Below are 16,394 nucleotides of genomic sequence, written 5' to 3'. Positions count from 1 at the left end.
GCAACCCACTCCAGTATTCTTGCCTGGAGAATCCCCATGGACAGAGGAGTCTGGTGGGCTATAGTCCATGGGGTCACAAAGAGTTGGACACAACTGAATGACTAAGAACAACACAAGGTGCTGAGGAAGCCCCAGATCCAGAATAACCAATAGTCAGAGAAAAATGAAGCTGCATGCAGTCTGTTTCCTTAGGAAAAGGGCAAGCAAGTGTGGCCTAGCAACAGATTACTCCAGTCAAATACTAGTGGAAACTACATAGTCTTCAGCCCTGGCAAGTTTAGCACGGGTGAACAAAAAGTTGATCTTCCACACCACCTTCTTGCTACCGTCTGTACTCTGGGTATTGTCAGACAGGCTGAGCAAGGAGCTGATCTTCCATCGCTTTTCTACCAAAAGCAAGGGGCACACAGCGAAGTGTCAGTAAGGCTGAGTAGGTGATCCTCCTGTTCCCACCACAGCTGAAGCAGGCAGTATTCTGACTGCCACCCAGCAGCAAAGAGTCTTAATGAGGTGGAGTGAGATGAAGCTGGTTATCAACAGGGTTCATCCTCCCTGCTTCTGCCTCACCAGGACAGGAGGGCCCAGTGAGAAGCTAAGAAAACACAGCCACCCTGATATCATGCCACATCAAAAAGAAGGTCTACTAAACAAAACATAACAAATAGAATCCAGAGCTTCATATTAGACTATCTAGAAAGCCCAGAATATAACTATAAACAACTCAAACTAAGAACCAGGAAAATCTACAGTCACAAACACCAGGATGAATTATAAGGCTGGAATTATCTGACAAAGATTTTAAAGCAGCCATTGTAAAACTGTTTCAACATAAAATTATATATTTTTTGGAAACAAAGATATTAGAAGTAAAAATTATAAAAATAAATCAATCAATAAGAAATAACTCCCATTCCAAAACAAACAAACATGAACTTACTGAATGAGTTCAACTGGAGATGACAAATGATAAAATCAGAACACCTGAAGACAGATTAATATAATTTTTCTAATTTGGGCAACACAGAGAAAATAGACTGAAAAAATAAATAGAGCTTCAGGAAACCTGAAAGATGAAAGACCTGACGTTTGTATCATCAAATTTCAAGGAGATGGGACAGAAATTGAGGCTGAAAAAGTTCTCAAAAAATAACTACAGAAACATCAAATTTGGCAAAAGACAAAACTCTACCGATTCAAGAAGGTGAACAAATTGCAAAAGATCAACTCAAAGAAGTCAAGGCTAAAACATATCATAATTAAACTTGGGTAATGTAAGCCTAAGAGAAAATCTTGAAAGTATCAAGAGTGAAAAGATACATTACTTACAGGGAAACACCAATTTGAATAATAGTCCATTTCTCATTTGTAACAATGGAAGCCAGAAGGAAATAAAACTTTTTTTTTTTTTAAAGTATAGTTGATCCTTGAACAGCACACATCTGGACTGAATGGGGTTACTTACACATAGATTTTTTTTTCTTTTCATTAAATGTGGACTACAGTACACATGATCCACAGTTAGCTGAATTCACAGTTGCAGAACTGCAGACACAAAGGGCCAGCTGTAAAGTTATATATGTTTTTGATGGTGGAAGGGTTGACACCCCAATTCCCATGCAGTCTATTAAAGGTCAGTCCAACTGAAGGAAAAAGAATTGCAAACCATGAATTCTCGATTCAGCAAAAAAATCTTGCAGAAATGAAAGGGAAATAAACACACTCTCAAATGAAGGAAAATTAGAAGAATAAGTTGTTAGTATACCTATCTCTAAAGCTTTGCTAAAGAAGGATCTCCAAACAAAAGAAAATGTAACAGAAGAAGGCTTGAAACGTCGGAAAGGAAAAGTTTGAAACAGATGAATTCAGGGAGAAATATACTAGCCTATCTTAATCAGGATTTTATTACATCATATTTGATGGTTGAAACAAAAATTATAAAACCATCACATACGGTGCATGCGTGCATGTTAAGTCACTTCAGTAGTGTCTGACTCTGTGATCCTATGTACTGTAGCCCTTCAGGCTCTCTGTCCATGGGATTCTCCAGACAAGAATACTGGAGTAGGTTTCCATGCCTTCCTCCAAGGGATTGTCCTAACCCAGGGATCAAACCCATGTCTGCTGTGTCACTTGCATTGGCAGGCAGGTTCTTTACCAATAATGCCACCCACCGGGAAAACCTTGCTACAGTCCATGGGGTCACAAAGAGATAGAAACCACTCAGTGACTTTCACTTACAGCCACTGGAAAACTAAACAAAGTGATAAAAAAAAAAAAGCGAGCAACCACTAAAAACACTATACAACTGCATCAAGTTGATTATTCAGAACTCATCTGTAAAATTGATAAAATTCTGATAAGACTGCAAAAGTAAAAAGAAAAATAGTAACACAGTTCCCCAATATTAGGAATTAAATAGAAGATGTAGGGGATATCTTAGTAAACGCTGCAATCAGGAAGGAGATAATTAGGAGATACTTGTAAACAACTTTACATTCGTATATGTGACAATTTAGAAAAAAGCTAATCACAAATTAACAAAATGAAATACTTGAATACTACTTGAGTAGTATTTTAATCATTAAAGGAATTGAATTTGTAATTTAAAGGCTCCCCCCAAAGAAATTCTAGGCCCACCTGGTTTTATTATAAAATTCCAATTATACAATGTAGAGCTCTACAATTCTGACAAATATTAAAGACTTAAATACTTGGAATTGATTAATTAAATTAATTGATGGGATCTTCCCAGACCAAGGATCGAACCTGTGTCTATCTATCTATCTATCTATCTATAACCTGTATTTTATACTATCTCTTCCAGAAAAAAAAATCAGAATAAAAAATTTCCAACTAATTTTATAAAATATTAAGCTGTTAACAAAACCAAAGAAAGATGTTAAAAAAAGAAAACTAAAGACCAATATCTCTCATGAAATTAAACATAAAAATCATTGATAAAATATTATCAAATCTTACCTTACACAAAAATTAACTCAAAGTGGATCAAAACTTAAACATAAAACATAAAGTTCCAAATATTTTTCCAAAAACCCATAGAAGGACATCTGCACGGTCTTCAGGATCAGGTTAAGCAAAGAATTCTCAGGATGATACCAAAAGCAAGGAAAATTTGAAAAAATTGATCTCATCAAAATATAAACATTTGCTCTGAGAAAAACCTCATGAAGATGATGAAAAGAGAAGCCATTGACTGGCAGAAAGTATTTGTAACCATATATCTGGAAAAGGTATCCACACTTTTCAAAAGTTCACCTTACACAGCAGTACCCTTAGGAAAGTCTGCATTAGCATTTGTTTTTGCCAATTGAAAAAAATTCCAAGAAAATTTTTGGATTTGCAAAAAAAGGCTAACAGGGAGAAGAGTGTTCAGCATTTGTTTTGCAAGGAACTATTAAAGAGGAAGTTTGCTTCTTGAGGAAAAGCAGGAGTGGCTCTCCTCAGCTCCTTCCAAGGATTATACTCAGCATCTCAGGATCAAGCCAATGCAACCTTGAACTGTGACTCTGGGCATCTGTGCTTTATCTTGATTTATTTCGTGCTTCCCTTAGCAAGATGTGTCCTAGGTTAAATGCTTCTTCTCTTTATTCCATTTTGGCTAAGAAAGGTTTCATAGGAACACTCTACTTTCAGTAGGGGAAATCTGTAATATTTTGAATGTATAATAATTCATCGAAACAAAACAAACAGCAAAAACAAGCTATTAAGTTTGGACTGGACAAATGACATGAAGAGATATTGTACCAAAAAGGTTATATAGATACTATATAAGATCAGGAACAAAAATACATATTAAAGCCACAATAAAATATGATTGTACACCTGTCAGAATGACTTAAAAAAAATAGTGTCCACACCAAGCGTTAGTGAGAATGTGGTGAAACTGGGTTGTTCAAACATTATTGTTGAGAATATTGAATGCAACAGCCACTCTGGAAGACAGCTTGCCAACTTCTTATAATACTAACCATGCAACCACCACTTGACTAAGTACTTTTGTTCACCCACTCCAGAGAAATAAAAACTTATGTTCGAGGGCTTTCCTGGTGGTCTAGTGCATAAGAATCTGCTTGCCAATGCAGAGGACACAGGTTCGATCCCTGGTCTGGGAAGATCCCACATGCCACAGAGCAACAAAGCCCATGTTCCACAACTACTGAGCCAGCACTCTAGAGTCTGTTCTCTGCAACAAGAGAAGAGACTGCAAATGAGAAGCTCACATACCACAACGACGAGTAGCCCCTGCTCACCACAGCTAGGGAAAGCCCAAGCACTGCAATGAAGACCTAACAAAACCAAAAACAAATAAATAAATAAATCTTAAGAAGAAAAGAAAGCATGTTTACACAACTGAATGTTTGCGTGACTGCTAAATCACTTCAATCATGTCCCATTCTTTGTGACCCTGTGGAGTGTAGCCTGACAGGCTAGTTTGTCCATGGGATTCTCCAGGTAAGAATACTGGAGTGGGTTGCCATTTCCTTCTCCAAGGGATCTTCCCAGCCCAGGAATTGAACCTGCATTTCCTGTGTCTCCTGCATTGGCAAGTGGGTTCTTTACCACTAGGTCTATGAATGTTTAGAGTGACCTTATTCCTAGTAGATAAAAAACAACTCAGAGATTCTTAACAGGTGGATGGTTAAACAAACTGAAATGCTACTCAATAACAAAAAGAACAAATTATTGACACATGCAACAACTTTGATAAAACTCCAGAGAATTTCACTGAGTCACAAAAAGTCAACCCCCAAAAGCTATATATTGTTTGATTCTGTTTATATAACATGAAATAAAGAAAAATAGAGATAAGTAGAATATACTAGTGTTCTTTTTTCTTTTTCTTTTTTAAAGTCACTCAGTCGTGTCCAACTCTTTGTTACTCCATGGTCTATATAGTCCACGGAATTCTCCAGGCCAGAATACTAGAGTGGGTGGCTGTTCCCTTCTCCAGGGGATCTTCCCAATCCAGGGATCAAACCCTCGTCTCCAGTATTTTAGGTGGATTCTTTACCAGCTGGGCCACAAGGGAAGTCCAAGAATACTGGAGTAGCCTATCCCTTCTCCACTGAATCTTTCCTACCCAGGAATCTAACTGGGGTCTCTTGCATTGCAGACAGATTCTTTACCAACTAAACTATCAGGGAAGCCCATATACTATACTAGTGTTTGCCAGGTATTAAAGGAGGGAGTGAGAATCAAGGTAAGTGGATGTAATTATAATAGGGGAACACGAGAGATTTTTCTGCTGATGAAAATGTTCTATATCTTGACTGCTGCTGCTACTGCTAAGTTGCTTCAGTTGTGTCCGACTCTGTGCAACCCCATAGACGGCAGCCCACCAGGCTCCCCCGTCCCTGGGATTCTCCAGGCAAGAACACTGGAGTGGGTTTGCCATTTCCTTCTCCAATGCATGAAAGTGAAAAGTGGAAGTGAAGATGCTCAGTTGTGTCCGACTCTTAGCGACCCCATGGACTGCAGCCTACCAGGCTCCTCTGTCCATGGGATTTTCCAAGCAAGAGTACTGGAGTGGGGTGCCATTGCCTTCTCTGATATCTTGACTGTATCAATGTTAATATCTTGCTTGATTTTGTATTGTAATTTTGCAAGACATTACCGCTAAGGGAGGGTAGGAAAACGGACATATTGAATTTTTCTGTATGATTTCCTATTGTTAAATGTCCAGTATAATTATCTCAAAATACAAAGTTTAATTAAACATTCTCCCTTCTTAAACATTGAGGTTTTATGACTAGGTCTACTTGGGATATTAGCATCCTCCTTGACTTATGTGCTTTGTTCCTGACACCTTGTAACTCTTTGGCATGTCACCTTGTGAAGTGCCCAGCTCACAATGTGACATACGTGTCTTCTCTCCATCAGTGGCACAGTTTCCTCCACTTTCTATGAGTTGGCCCTAAGTGACTAAGTCATTTATGTGCCAGACATGCCAACTTGGGCCTAAATTCAGCAGCTGTCATTGAGATTCCCCTCTTGCACAGAATGTAAGGCATGGGGAGTGCCTGGAAGACCATTTCCTGTAATGACTTAATTTTATAGAGCAGAGGAACTTAACTCCTGAAAGAATCAAAGTAGAAACTGAAAGATTTCATGCTGAACCCAGTTCTTTTTCTGACACTTGAGAACTTTTTGCAATATATAGTTATTTCTCCACTGCCAGCTCTGATTTTTCAAAACACTATTTAATGGGGTGTATCCAAGTTGGTGGAGTAGAAAGACATTGAGTTCATCTCCTCCCACAGGTACACCAAAACTAAAGCTAAATACAGAGCAACTGTCTATGTAAATGAGTTGAAGAGTAACAAAAATGATTCTCCACAACTTAAGATATAATGAAAAAGCTACAGTGAGGTGAGTAGGAAGGAGGGAGACGTTGTATGGTCAGGATCCATACCCCTGGCTTAGTGACCTACAAATGGAAGGGATGTCACAGTCATACAGGTTCTCCCCAAGAAGAAAGGGGAACAAGCTCCATCCAGGGCTCCTCAGTCTGGAGGTCTTTCTTCCTGAACTTGGAATATGAGGCCTCAGAATGTATTATTTTGAAAACCAGCAAGTCTAACCTAAGGGAGAGCCAGAGAACCATAGAAAATGTAGACTCTGGCCTGGAAGGGCATGTTCAAAATCTCACAAACTCTGAGTCCTGGCACAAAGGCAGTAGATTGAAAGGTGTCTGAGTCAGACCCACTTGCTGATCTTGATGATCCTTTTGGAGAGGGAAGAGGCAGGCCCTAAGGACAGTGATGCTGGTCACAGTCATTTTGGGGAGCTCATTTTACTACAATGACATCAGCACTGGCAAGCACCATTTTGGAACTGTCTTTCTAGCCTATTAATCCTGGAGACTTACTATCTTCCAGTGGGCTGGCAGCTTCTCCATGCTTCCTGCGCCATGCCACCAGTCATGAAGGGACTTGGGCTTGCCTACTGGCAGGTCCAGAGTCACCAAACATCACCAAGCTCTACAGTCAACTGCATGAAAGCCTACCTGGGTTTTGAGTGGGATCACAGTGACCACACAAAGCAGGATCTCAAGCCAACCTGGCTTGGAGCCAACTTCAGCTACCAGTACTCCCACAAGAGTTGGTACCACAATAGAGAGGCACATGCAGCCCATGTAGGAGGAATCCTTACCAGAGAGGAGAGACCTGCTGGACTGCATATAATGTCTCCTATACAAAACCACTTCCCCAAGAACAGGAAGCATAACTGATCTAATTATAGAAGTAAAAAAGGATTAGGCAAAATGAAGAGATAGAAGAATATGTTTCCAATGAAGGTGTAAACAAAACCTCAGAAAAAGAACTAAATGAAGTGGATATAAACAATAAACCTGACACAGAGTTCAAGATAATAAAGAAGCTCACTGAACACAGGAGAAAAAATGGATGAACACAGTGAGGTTTTCAAAGAATATAATAAATGAAAATATGATAGAAAGTACCAACAATAGATTAGGTGATACAGAATGATGGATCAGTGAATTTGAACATGAAGAAATGAAAATCATACAACCTGAATAGAAAGAAACAAGAATTAAGAAAATTGAGAATGATTCAAAAGAGCTCTGGGACAATATCAAGCCTACTAACATTAGCATTATAGGGGGTCCCAGAGGAGAAGAGAGAGAAAAAGCACAGAGAATTATTGGAAGAAATAATAGCTGAAAAATTACCTAACCTGGGTAAAAGCAGATCAGAAACAGGAAATACAGACTGTCCTAAACAAAATGAGCCCAAAGAGATCCACATCCAAACACACTGTAATTATAATGGCAAACATTAATGATAAAGAGTGAATCTTTTTTTTAATATAAATTTGTTTATTTTAATTGGAAGCTAATTACTTTACAATATTGTATTTGTTTTGCCATACATCAATATGAATCTGCAGTGTGTATACACATGTTCCCCAAATCTTAAAAGAAGCTAGAGAAAATCAACTATATAGAAGATAACTCCCATAAGACTATAAGCTGATTTTTCTGCAGAAACTTTGCAGTCCATAAGAGAGTTGACTGTCAGTGTGATGAAAGGGAAAAAACCTACAACCAAACAGCTAAAAGAGTTCAACATCACAAAACTGGTTTTATAAGAAATGTTAAAAGGACTTCTCTAAGCAGAAAATATCACAGCTAGAAACATTAAAACTATAAAAGAAAATAATCTCATTGGTGAAGGCAAATATATAGTAGATGACCAAAAAGCTAGTAAAAAGCTTAAGAGACAAAAGTAGTGAAATCATCTATATCCACAATAAGTAGGTAAGGAATACACACAAAAATCGTAAAATATCACATCAAAAACATTAAATGTGAAATGGAGTTATAAAAATTGTAGGGTGTTAGAATGTATTTAAATTTGAGATCATCAGCTTACATATATAATGTTTACCATAAAGCAAAAACCGGATAGATACCCACACACAAAATATGAGGGAAATAACCAAACCCAAACCTAAGGATAGTCATCAATTCACAAGGGAAGTGAGCACAAGTAGAAGAAAGAAATGGAAAAGAATTATAGAAAAGCCCCAAACAATTAACAAAATGGAAATAAATACATAGCTATCATTATTTAGTTTAAATGTTAATGGACTAAACACTTTAATCACAAGACACAGAGTGGCTGAATGAAGAAAAAAAAATGATCCATGTATATGCTGCCTACAAGAGATTCACTTCATATGTAAAAGACACACATACACTCTAGGTGTGTGTATAAGATACTGGTGATAGAAACCGAAGACAGGATAAACAGGTGAAAAAACATACTGTGTTCTGGAATTGGAAGAATTGATATTGTTAAAATGATCATACTATTCAAGGCAATCTACAGGTTCAGTGCAATTCCTATCAAAATATCAAAGGTGTTGTTTTTTCTTTTTTTTCCCACAGAACTAGGAAAAATAATTCTAAAATTTGTATAGAAACACATAAGACCCCCTTAAAAGATCCCCTTAAAAGAACAAGGTGGGAGATATTACACTCCATGATTTCAAACTATTGCACAAACCCAGGTCTCCTGTATTGCAACTCTGGTGGCTTAGATGGTAAAGAATCTGTCTGGAATGTGGGAGACCTGGATTAGATCCCTGGGTCAGGAAGATCCCCTGGAGAAGGAAATGGCAACCTACTCCAGTATTCTTGCCTGGAAAATCCCATGGACAGAGGAGCCTGGCAGGCTACAGCCTATGGGGTCACAAAGAGTCAGGCATGACGGAGCAACTAATACACGTAGACACATTCAATAAAACTTGTTCCATTATAATTATAAGCTGGAGGTGACCTTGATGGTGGGTGGATTCTTACAACCATAATGATCATTGTCCCAGGACTATATCAGATAGACTGTAGTGGGACAAAGTGGAGGAAAAGAGAAATTAGAGTAGTGGTTCCTGAGGGCCAATTCACTAAGGTATAAATCTAAAGTGGGGTCAGAGAGCCAGAGAAATCAGAGCAACAGTCATCATGTCTGGACAGGTAAATGGCAAATGGTCTGGGAAATCATAGAAGTGGAGAAAAAATGCATTTCTAGGCAATGACTCTCCAGTATGTTTCCAGGAAATGGGTACCTTTCACATGTATCTAGTTCTGTTAAAGGCTCAGCAAATACTTATTATTATTATTTTAAACAGGTAGAGAATGAGAGTCTGAGACTGAAGCCCACAGTGTTTGTTCCACTCTATCAAAAAGCAAACTGCAGCTCCTAATGAGACTCTCAGCTCTGGAACCCAAAGGGCCAAGCCTACTAGCCTCCTTTATGGGTTGAACAGCCCAGCTACCCAGGATGCAAATGAGGAAGAAACATGTGCTCAGACTCAAATTAACAGGGGTTCATTCTGCTCCAGCTCCAAGCAGAGAGCTGTGGCTGTGCATGGTAGTAGCATACATTATAGCTCCAAGCTCTCCATCCACAGCAATACCTTGTCACAGCAGCATCAGGAAACTTGGCTTAGTGAATAGGAGTCCATGTCAGACAAAGCCAAAGAGTCTATCTCCAATTCCTAATGTTCCTCTTTGTTCACTCATTGTCTCTGACAAACCGCCTCTGAAAGGAAAGAATTAATCCCTAGCAAATCCTGCAAAACAACTGTGTGTGGGGAAGAGTGTTCCTTTACTCAGCAGCCAGCAAGAGTGTCACTCTGAGTGTAGGGGTTAAAGGAAAAGGGTCACACAGCCCTGAGGAGAAAGGGACTGCTCCAGGAAACAATAAACTATTGTTATTGCAAATCTTGACCAGGGAGTCAGCTTAGTTGTGCAGTAATAATGAAACTCCAGTACTTTGGCCACCTCATGCGAAGAGTTGACTCACTGGAAAAGACTCTGATGCTGGGAGGGATTGGGGGCAGGAGGAGAAGGGGACGACAGAGGATGCGATGGCTGGATGGCATCACTGACTCGATGGACATGAGTCTGAGTGAACTCCAGGAGTTGGTGATGGACAGGGAGGCCTGGCGTGCTGCGATTCATGGGGTCGTAAAGAGTCGGATATGACTGAGTGACTGAACTGAACTGAACTGAACTGAATAATGAAACTTCTGACCCAGGGAAAAGAAATGAGCTTGCAGCTTTGCTACAAAGCTACAGTCTTGCATCTTTCCATACAGAGAAAAGTGTATGGAATTCATTCACTTGAGATATCTGCTTTTCTTTAACAGTAATCTTTTGATGTTCCAACTACCTGGTTTTTATTGTCAAAGCTCCTGTATATCCTGGCTTCTCCCTTATCTCCTCAGAATAGCTCCTCATAGCAATCTGAGAGGCTGGCTCCTGGACTTAAGTCCTCAGCAAGACTACAGAGAAAACGTAACTCTCAACTTTTAGGTTGTTGGTTTTTGTCAGTGGACACTTGCATTGGCGATTGTCTTAAGTAATAATAATAAAATTTTATGAGACTGGAGTTTTCCTAGAAAACAAATCCAATCCACATGAGCAATCCAGACATTAGATAGACATTTTCATCTCTTTTTCTATAGGATTGTAATAGAGGTACTTTAAGGTGGATGGGACAGGGTATCATTGCTTCAAAGTAAAAGTTTTATCCAGGTGAGTTCTGTAGACTAAGCCAAGAGATGGAGTGTCTCTGCCTCTAAATATGCAGGCCTGGGCAATCCCTTCCTCTACAAAACCACTCCAACACCTACCCCTCTTCCCCATCTTAGCAAAGATGATTAAACAGAGAATCTGGAAAACATACCAGCAGTCCCCAGGTTAATCTCCACAGGTGTTCGGTAACTAAAGACTGTTCATTCTATCACCTACATTTTATTCCTACTTGTTACCTTTGAGTCAACCAGATTCCACTTCCCTCTCAAGGACTTGCTTTTCAGGAAAACACTTCTTGAGTCTCACTAACTCTTCAACTCATCCTCCCAACTAATGCCAGAGTGATCTCACACAAACCTTTGATCACTTGCTTGTCATCTTTAAGTATAAACTTAAATTCCTGGTATGGTTCACAAGGCACTTTGTCATCTGATTTTTACCAAGGTGCCGCCTCAGTTTTATCCCTCTCCCCTATTTTCTTTTCTCTCACACCACCTCCAGCTCAGTTTACATTTCAACAATAGCAAATTGCCTTAGATTTAGATGGATTTGCACATGCTGACAAAGAGCCTGCCTGCAAATGCAGGAGACATACATAATAGAAGTGGATTTGATCCCTGGGTCAGGAAGATCACTTGGAGGAGGGCATGGCAACCCACTCCAGTATTCTTGCCTGGAGAATCCCATGGACAGAGGAGCCTGGCGGGCTACAGTTCATAGGGTTGCAAAGAGTCAGACTCAACTTAGCCTCCATGCATGCACACACAGCTGTTTTTTTTTTTTTTTTTTTTGCTTTGAATAGCCTTCCTTTGTTTTTCTCTCTCCTTTTAAATTGGATTCCTGAACTTGGGAGCTCAGCACAAACAGTCTTTCACTGAATACCAGACCACCTGACCTGCCTCTTGAGAAATTTGTATGCAGGTCAGGAAGCAACAGATAGAACTGGACATGGAACAACAGACTGTTTCCAAATAGGAAAAGGAGTACGTCAAGGCTGTATATTGTCACCCTGTTTATTTAACTTCTATGCAGAGTACATCATGAGAAATGTTGGGCTGAAAGAAGCACAAGCTGAAATCAAGATTGCCGGGAGAAATATCAATAACCTCAGATATACAGATGACACCACCCTTATGGCAGAAAGTGAAGAGGAACTCAAAAGGCTCTTGATGAAGGTGAAAGAGGAGAGTGAAAAAGTTGGCTTAAAACTCAACATTCAGAAAACAAAGATCATGGTATGTGGTCCCATCACTTCATGGGAAATAGATGGGGAAACAGTGGAAACAGTGTCAGACTTTATTTTTTTGGGCTCCAAAATCACTGCAGATGGTGAGGGCAGCCATGAAATTAAAAGATGCTTACTCCTTGGAAGGAAAGTTATGACCAACCTAGATAGCATATTGAAAAGCAGAGACGTTACTTTGCTAAAAAAGGTCTGTCTAGTCAAGGCTATGGTTTTTCCAATGGTCATGTATGGATGTGAGATTTGGACCGTGAAGGAGACTAAGCGCCGAAGAATTGATGCTTTTGAACTGTGGTGTTGGAGAAGACTCTTGAGAGTCCTTTGGACTGCAAGGAGATCCAACCAGCCCGATCTGAAGGAGATCAGCCCTGGGACTTCTTTGGAAGGAATGATGCTAAAGCTGAAACTCCAGTACTTTGGCCACCTCATGTGAAGAGTTGACTCATTGGAAAAGACTCTGATGCTGGGAGGGATTGGGGGCAGGAGGAGAAGGGGACAACAGAGGATGAGATGGCTGGATGGCATCATTGACTCGATGGACATGAGTCTGAGTGCACTCCGGGAGTTGGTGATAGACAGAGAGGCCTGGTGTGCTACCATTCATGGGGTCACAAAGAGTCGGACACGACTGAGCCAATGAACTGAAATGAACTGAACTGAACCTAATCAGAGGCTCTTAAAACAGGCCATGCCTCCTTTCTAAGAAAAAACAGAAATGAAAGCAGGTATTGCCTCAATGCACATGAATCCTAGTCTGGAAAGATACTTACAAGGGATGCTTTCTTAGGGAGCATTTAGGAGAATTTTTTAAAGGCAAACTCAACAAATTCCATCTAAGTGAATGAAAATAAAAGTGTTTTGATTTAAAAATTGTAAATATAAAATCTGAAGCATGAATCATGCAAATAATAACTTCTTGTAGATGACCATATCTTGAGAAGTATGGCCAAAGATTAAAAAAGGAAAGGTGTTTTTGAAGATTTTATTCAGTATAAAGTGAGAAATTTTTAAAATTCCTGACTAACAGAGTTATATACTATATACTTTTTATGCTTTCTTTATGTTTTTCAAATAGTAAAACTGAATATTTAAAATTTTTTTAAGGTGTAGAAGTTTTTATATACTTTGGTATCAATCCCTTATGTTATTTTCAAACTGTTTTCTCTCATTTCAAGGCTGCCATTTCACTCTGTGTTCTTTGATATATAAAAGTTTTAAATTTTGATGAAGTCCAACTTATCTATTTTTTATTTTATTGACGATTTCCCCTTATATTTTCTTCTCAGCTTTTTGTACTTTTAGCTCTTTGACCCATTTTGAGTTAATTCTTTTTATACTGTAAGATAAGGATCCAACTTTGTTACTTTTCATGTAAATATCCAGTTTTCCCAGCATCATTTGTGGAAAAGACTGTTCTCCCCTTGAATGGTCTTGGCACCCTTATAAAAAACCATTTGACCACATGTGCAAGTGTTTACATCTGGGTTCTTTACTCTATTCCATTGGTCTATGTGTCTGTCTTTATGCCAGTACCATATTGTTTTGATTACCATAGCTTTGTACTCTTTTAAAGATTTTTATTTCTTAAAGGAGGCATATTTGTGATCTTATCTCTGAAATAACCAATTTGGACAAATCATTCTTGGTCAGCTACATAAATTCCACTATTCTAAACCCTGGGACTAGAGGTTCACCCAGAGGAAACGAGTGAGTTCACTAAATGAAGGAATCAATCTATAGACATAAAGTGGAAACCAAACTTGAGCTCTGTAGGCTACTCCTTGGCTCTGCTACCATTAAATGAATGAGACCTTTTGTTATCAGCCATTGATCTGACCATCAATTAGGAGACCTGTATTTTCTGGGACAACATGTGTGCTGGTTTATGCATTGTATAACATAATGTGTCAGAGATATCAAAGGCACTGCACAAAATAAAAGGTAGAGATTGCTAATGCTACCCTGAAGAGGGGAGGTGCCAATCACCCAGTCTTCGTCACTACAATGGCATGGCTGCCTGGTGAGAGGGACAGAGATCAAGACCAGCCTGTAACTCAAAGCCCAGGAAACTTCCTCAAGAAGCTAAGGTGAAGGGATCTTTCATATCAACTTTCCTGAAGGCAAGATTTCTATGAAAAATTTAACTATAAATCTTGATCAGGTCTACAGTCTCATCACAGCTTTCTTTGACTGCATTTAGAATAAAAGGGCAAATTATAAGCTTGTAAGAGGCTCTGTCCTATGTCCCTCTGTATGCCTTCGTTATGGGAAAAAGTTCAGAATCCTTTGTTGAATAGCTTCCTGTCCAATGTTTGTATAGACAAATATAACCTGATTCCCTAAGGTGGGGTGTCGGTGGGGGGATTTATTATATAGCTGTCAGAATTTTCAGAAATTTTTTTGGTGATTTTTCCTGAGAATCTTCCAAACAATGTCAATCAATATAAAATTTTATATATTCTTGACTTTCTAAATGTCTGAGTATATTATCATTGAGTCCGGAAATGTCAGCACTGGCAGGATCTAATTTGATATATGTATATACTGTTGAGACCAGAAGACCAGAGATCAGAGAGAGGAGACCCAAATTCCTCTAAGTCACATACCCTGTGGGTAGCTTAACTCTCACTAAACACAGGCTCCCTGACCAGCCAGCTGTTTCTCCCTCCACTTCCTGCCACCACCCCTAATAAGTTTAATTCATAGGTGTCACCAGCAGGAAATATGAGCAGCAACTGCTTCCTTCACATACAGATTATGAAGATTGGATGTGTTTAAAACTCCTCAGAATGCCTTGCATTTAAAGCATGTTTAGAAATTGCCTACAGATTAACAGAGTAACTGAGCCACTTAATTAAACAATTTAAGCAACATAATTAAATATGTTGCTGTTATTGAAATTCTACCTGTCTCTTGAGACTCCAATGTCCCCTAATAATAGGAAGGATGCTTACCTGTATACTCTAGAAGGCATAAGAAAATGTTTTAATAGCTATAGCTACTGTATAAATGTACTACATAGAGTACACATGCACTGTATATGTAACTAATTGTAAAGTCACTGTTTTTTTTCTTGGATCTTTTATCCCTTCCATTCTGAACTCTGTTTTCTCAACTCCCTCTTTCTCATCTTTCCTTTTAGAACTTTTAAATAACTCAGCTTGAATTCCATCACCTCTTAGCTTTGTTCACGGTTAATGCTTCCTAAGGTCCACTTGACTTCACACTCCAGTATGTCTGGCTCTAGGTGAGTGATCACACCATTGTGGTTACCTGAGTCATTAAGACCTGTTTTGTATAGTTCTTCTGTATATATCTTTCCTTCCTTAATCCTTCTGTCTTCCTTTCAAAATCAGTGCCTTTAGAACACCTCCTGTACCAGCTTGCACAAAGTCACATTCATCTAATTTACTCTCTCTGACTCCACACTTCTGACCATAGTCACCCCAGGCTGTCGCAGCTCAGTCTCATCTCCACTCAGGTTTTCACTTCCATTGACAAACTGTAAATAAGTATGTCTGGATGGTTTGGTTCAGTTCAGTTCTGTTCAGTCACTCAGTCGTGTCCGACTCTTTGCGATCCCATGAATAGCAGCATGCCAGTCCTCCCTACCATCACCAACTCCCGGAGTTCAGCCAGACTCATGTCCATCGAGTCAGTGATGCCATCCAGCCATCTCATCCTCTGTTGTCCCCTTCTCCTCATGCCCCCAATCCCTCCCAGCATCAGAGTCTTTTCCAATGAGTCAACTCTTCACATGAGGTGGCCAAAGTACTGGAGTTTCAGCTTTAGCATCATTTCTTCCAAAGAAATCCCAGGGCTGATCTCCTTCAGAATGGACTGGTTGGATCTCCTTGCAGTCCCTCTGTTTGCCTTAAGGGACTCTCAAGAGTCTTCTCCAACACCACAGTTCAAAAGCATTAATTCTTCGGCGCTCAGCCTTCTTCACAGTCCAACTCTCACGTCCATACATGACCACAGGAAAAACCATAGACTTGACTAGACGGACCTTTGTTAGTAAAGTAATGTCTCTGCTTTTGAATATGCTATCTAGGTTGGACATAA

This window comes from Bos javanicus, chromosome 2, assembly GCF_032452875.1.
Source record: "Bos javanicus breed banteng chromosome 2, ARS-OSU_banteng_1.0, whole genome shotgun sequence".
Lineage (NCBI taxonomy): Eukaryota > Metazoa > Chordata > Mammalia > Artiodactyla > Bovidae > Bos > Bos javanicus.
The sequence above is the reverse complement of the archived record's forward strand: the minus strand, read 5'-3'. Positions refer to the sequence as shown.